The following is a 6056-nucleotide window of genomic DNA, read 5'->3' as shown; positions in this document are numbered from 1 at the left end:
TGCCTATCACTACTGCCACCCCCACTCATAGGGGACTTGTTGCTTATCACTACTACCACCCCCACTCATAGGGGGTATGTTGCCTATCACTACTATCATTCCCACTCATATGGGGTATGTTGCTTATCACTACTACCACCCCCACTCATAGGGGACTTGTTGCTTATCACTACTACCAGCCCCACTCATAGGGGGACTTGTTGCTTATCACTACTGCCACCCCCACTCTCAGGGGACTTGTTGCTTATCCCTACTACCACCCCACTCATAGGGGACTTGTTGCTTATCACTACTATCATCCCCACTCATATGGGTATGTTGCTTATCACTACTACCACCCCCACTCATAGGGGACTTGTTGCATATCACTACCACCACCCCCACACATAGGGGACTTGTTTCTTATCACTACCACCACCCCCACTCATATGGGGTATGTTGCCTATCACTACTATCACCCCTACTCTTAGGGGACTTGTTGCTTATCACTACTACCACTCCCACTCATAGGGGACTTGTTGCCCATCACTACCACCACCCCCACTCATAGGGGACTTGTTGCTTATCACTACTACCACCCCCACTCATATGGGGTATGTTGCCTATCACTACTACCACCCCCACTCATAAGGGACTTGTTGCTCATCACTACTACCACACCCACTCATAGGGGACTTGTTGCTTATCACTACTACCACCCCCACTCATAGGGGGTATGTTGCCTATCTCTACTGCCACACCCACTTATAGGGGACGTGTTGCCCATCATTACTACTACCCCCACTCATAGGGGACTTGATGCTTATCACTACTACCACCCCCACTTGTGGGCGTATGTTGCCTATCACTACTGCCACCCCACTCATAAGGGACTTGTTGCTTATCACTAGTACCACCCCCACTCATAGAGGGTATGTTGCCTATCACTACTGCCACCCCCACTCATAGGGGACTTGTTGCTTATCATTACTGCCACCCCCACTCATTGGGTGCTGTGTGATTATCACTATCAACACCCACACCCATAGGATGGGTGATGCGCCACACAAATAGATATATTTAAAATAAACATAGTTAAAATATGTTTAAAATTATAAGTAATACATATAATGTAAAACAAATTTAACATATAAAATAATATATATATACTTCATAATATTTACAACTAAGGAGTCGATTCCGATCTTGGTCGGAAAGCTCACCGAGAGCTGTCCGTAGCCTTATCTTATGACCGAATCGTTCCAGGAGCCGGACTGTCCGGGCGAAGAAGTACGATACGGAAATGTGGCAAATTCCCGACCGACATGTACGCTCCGACTCCATCCACAATTTCCATACACGACGGATCCATAAACGAACAATCAAGTCGCACGCAACCATTTTCACTGCATTTTCCGTGCGTACAAGTACGATGCGTAATTCCTACGTGAGAAATGCGCATGCGCAGGCGGCTGCGCATGCGCATTAGTATCCGAGACGGCGGCGTGATTACGAGAGGGAGCCCCGGGGACGCAGCCCACAAGGTAAGTGGTTTTTATTCTTTTTAAAAAGGTTATTTAAGTATTTAGGTAGGGCGGGAGGGAGGCGGGTGGCAGGCAACTTCGCTACACCCACAGAGTGGGCGTAGTGTTGCCTGCTACGCCTACTTTGCAAATGGCGAAGTAGGCAACACTACGCCTACTCCGTGGGTGTAGCGAAATACTACGCCCAGGGTTAACTACCATCCCCACTCATGGGGGGTATGTTGCTTATCACTACTACCAACCCCGTTGATTATCACTACTGCCACCCCCACTCTCAGGGGACTTGTTGCTTATCACTACTACCACCCCCACTCATAGGGGGTATGTTTCTTATCACTACTACCACCCCCACTCTTAGGGGACTTGTTGCTTATCACTACTACCACCCCCAATCGTGGGGGTATGTTGCCTATCACAACTATCACCCCCACTCATATGGGGTAGGTTGCTTATCACTACTACCACCCCCACTCATAGGAGACTTGTTGCTTATCACTACTACCAACCCCACTCACAGGGGGACTTGTTGCTTATCACTACTGCCTCCCCCACTCTCAGGGGACTTGTTGCTTATCACTACTACCACCCCCACTCATAGGGGGTATGTTGCTTATCCCTACTACCACTCCAACTCTCAGGGGACTTGTTGCCTATCACTACTGCCACCCCCACTCATAGGGGACGGTTTGCTTATCACTACTACCACCCCCACTCATAGGGGGTATGTTGCTTATCACTACTATCATTCCCACTCATACGGGGTATGTTGCTTATCACTACTACCACCCCCACTCATAGGGGACTTGTTGCTTATCACTACTACCAGCCTCACTCATAGGGGGACTTGTTGCTTATCACTACTGCCACCCCCACTCTCAGGGGACTTGTTGCTTATCACTACTACCACCCCACTCATAGGGGACTTGTTGCTTATCACTACTATCATCCCCACTCATATGGGTATGTTGCTTATCACTACTACCACCCCCACTCATAGGGGACTTGTTGCTCATCACTACTACCACACCCACTCATAGGGGACTTGTTGCTTATCACTACTACCACCCCCACTCATATGGGGTATGTTGCCTATCACTACTATCACCCCTACTCTTAGGGGACTTGTTGCTTATCACTACTACCACTCCCACTCATAGGGGACTTGTTGCCCATCACTACCACCACCCCCACTCATAGGGGACTTGTTGCTTATCACTACTACCACCCCCACTCATATGGGGTATGTTGCCTATCACTACTACCACCCCCACTCATAAGGGACTTGTTGCTCATCACTACTACCACACCCACTCATAGGGGACTTGTTGCTTATCACTACTGGCACCCCCACTCATAGGGGGTATGTTGCCTATCTCTACTGCCACACCCACTTATAGGGGACGTGTTGCGCATCATTACTACTACCCCCACTCATAGGGGACTTGATGCTTATCACTACTACCACCCCCATTTGTGGGCGTATGTTGCCTATCACTACTGCCACCCCCACTCATAAGGGACTTGTTGCTTATCACTACTACCACCCCCACTCATAGAGGGTATGTTGCCTATCACTACTGCCACCCCCACTCATAGGGGACTTGTTGCTTATCACTACTGCCACCCCCACTCATAGGGTGCTGTGTGATTATCACTATCAACACCCACACCCATAGGATGGGTGATGCGCCACACATCCATCATACACCAACATTAGGTATGTCAGCAAAAGACATCCCCTCTAACATCATGACAATAGTGTGTCGTCTGTGACAAATGCCCACAACAGTGAATATGACTTCGAAAAACAACGTAACTCTCATCACAGGTGTGACCAAAAACTGAGTGTAGGCCACCAAGTCAAGCATCACATGAGCACTGAAAATTTGCACTAACCCCATTACTGTGTAGAACAAAAGTTAAGTGTGGGGTTCTAAACTGCAGAAAATGTTGAGCATCGTGGTAATGGGGTCTAAACCCCCATCATCGCAGTGACCAAAAGGTAAGTGTCATCATGGTAAAAGCTGCAAATGCCAAACAGCATGTGTGATTCCTGGTCCCAACACATGAAACACTTTAGTGGTAGTGGTTGTGTCACATACCCACAGAGATGTGGTGAGGCTAACAGTGCAGTGAAAGTAAAACATACTCTCGGCCATGTGCAGACAAGCACCACCCATGGGGGCTGACATTGCATACAGTGTACGATGACACAACAGCAGAAGTGACCATCATATGCATACACACACCTCAAATATAGACACACAAATCTATACATCATGTGTAGACTGTAGGTGTCAGGTCACAAACTCCCCATTCCATGGCAGCAATTGGACATAACAACCAGCATGAATGTGCAGAATGATGAGATATGACTCACAGGGAAAGCAGGAAAAACACCCAAACAACATCCAGCCAATGGCCCACAACAGCAATACCAATGCACCAGTGCAAATGCACAAACACAAACCGGCAACCTCACACTGCACATCTCACACAACATGTGTATGTGTGTGTCTCAGTATCCCCAGGCAACTACACAGCACATGAGGGGGGCTGTACTACAATGACACAGATGTGGACACAGTGCCATACAAAAGTAACCCATGAATAGGACACCCCTTAGTGGGCAATCAGCTATTGTAAGATGAGAGGGATCCCAACAGGAACAGGAACAGGAACAGCAACTAAAGCAGCAAGAGACAGACCCACAACATCACTACCCCGAGGGGCCATACATTGGGGTGACACAAGCCTGCATGATACGTCCACTGTGATGACAAAGGTAGATGTCGTTCAAACTGTGAAACTCAGACATGTGTCCTGTGCCACAAATGTACATCACACCTCCACAAAGATAAATCACTCAGCATGGCCCATCATCCAGGGACAAAAGGGAGGCAGGGGCCGAGCCATGCAAACATTCACATTTGTCCACCCTCAACACCACACACCCTGAACTGCACCAATGTGCACCAGTGAAGCCCACATGGACTGGTGATATCGCACATGCACCCATGACAAACACAGTGATGTTGGGAGGATCTAAGGTGCACAGACTCATCACACAAGGACAGTCTACAACCCCGGTGAATGACAGACATACTGCACAGTATGCGGTACATGGCCAAGACGTCAAAGCTCCCGTAATCTTCGGAATACCTGCCACAGTCCCAGGACAATGAAGAAGCCAAGGAGAACGACAACGCACACATGCTGACACCTGCCAACATTGCACCTCTGAACCTGACGAGTGGGAGAAGTCACACACACATACACGTGTCTCAAACACTGAAAGATACCACCTAGGGAGAACTACATGATATTGGGAACAAACAAGTGCCATGGGGACCCCTGACTGTGTCCCATCTGCGTCTGACCACATCATCACCACTCAGAACTGACAAATCCTAATGATGACACACCAAAGAACAGTAGTGTGTCATGCACCCACATTTCTGGAAGCCCAGGACAAAGTTGTGGGGTGAACACAGGACAACTCAGCAAGCATCACCAATACAAACATATTAAGGGGACACAGCCTGTGTGGAAAAAGGGATGTGAACACACACAGACATGCCGACACAACACACACCATGGGCACAGGCAATGTCGCATCAGCCTGGGTACGGGAGTGTCCCTTAAGTCATCTGCACACACTCAATACATATGTCTAGCAAGTTGCACAGAGGACACAGTTGACTCCTACACCAATGATGCCCACACCTGTATGTCCAGTGTAGATTGGCCCACAGTCAGGGAAATAGGCAAATTGAACAATGGGAAGCACATCATATGTGCATGGGTGCAAGCCTGTCAGACCTTGCTTCACAAAATGTCAATATTCCAGGATTTAACACCCCATGGTAAGAGTTACATGGCTATGGCCTTCGAAGTGGGAGTTGGTTTTTTGGGGGGCGACCATGGGGCCTGGCACCCTGACTTTTCTCTCCTGTTTCCATGGCCCTTCCCCTCCTGTTTCCCCTCGTCCTCCTTCCCTGATCTGCGGGATCTTCTAGGACACATCAACTCTATCTGGAGATGGTATTTTATTTATCGTTTTTCCTGTTATCAATGTTGTCTCACCAGTTCTAGTTTACACAGTATCTTGGACTCTGCTGAATTGATAAACTTCAATCCCAGTTATATTCTCATTGTGTATGAAAAGTCAATAACAAAATTAGATATTTAAAAAAGACACAGGAAGTGGTGTCACTTAACATTTGACTTTGACAATTCCAAAGGAAGAGACATTACTGAATTTATAGACATGATCAGAACAAATGTAAAGTGATAAAACTAACAACCAAGTCTCACTAAAATTGACATTCAATTTAACATTCCACTGAACTGTGTGCTATACTCATGGTGAAATATAAGAAAAGTTTTGCCACTAAAATGTGGGACAGAGGGTCTGCTCTGTACCGAATAGTCACGTGTGAAGTTCTAGTTAATCCCCATATTTTGGAAGAATGAGCCAGGTTTGAGTGACACTTCAGACCAACCTCCAAATGTGTGAGTGTCACTCATTAT

This window comes from Lissotriton helveticus, assembly GCF_964261635.1.
Source record: "Lissotriton helveticus chromosome 1_1 unlocalized genomic scaffold, aLisHel1.1 SUPER_1_unloc_39, whole genome shotgun sequence".
Lineage (NCBI taxonomy): Eukaryota > Metazoa > Chordata > Amphibia > Caudata > Salamandridae > Lissotriton > Lissotriton helveticus.
Note: the sequence above shows the minus strand (reverse complement) of the source record.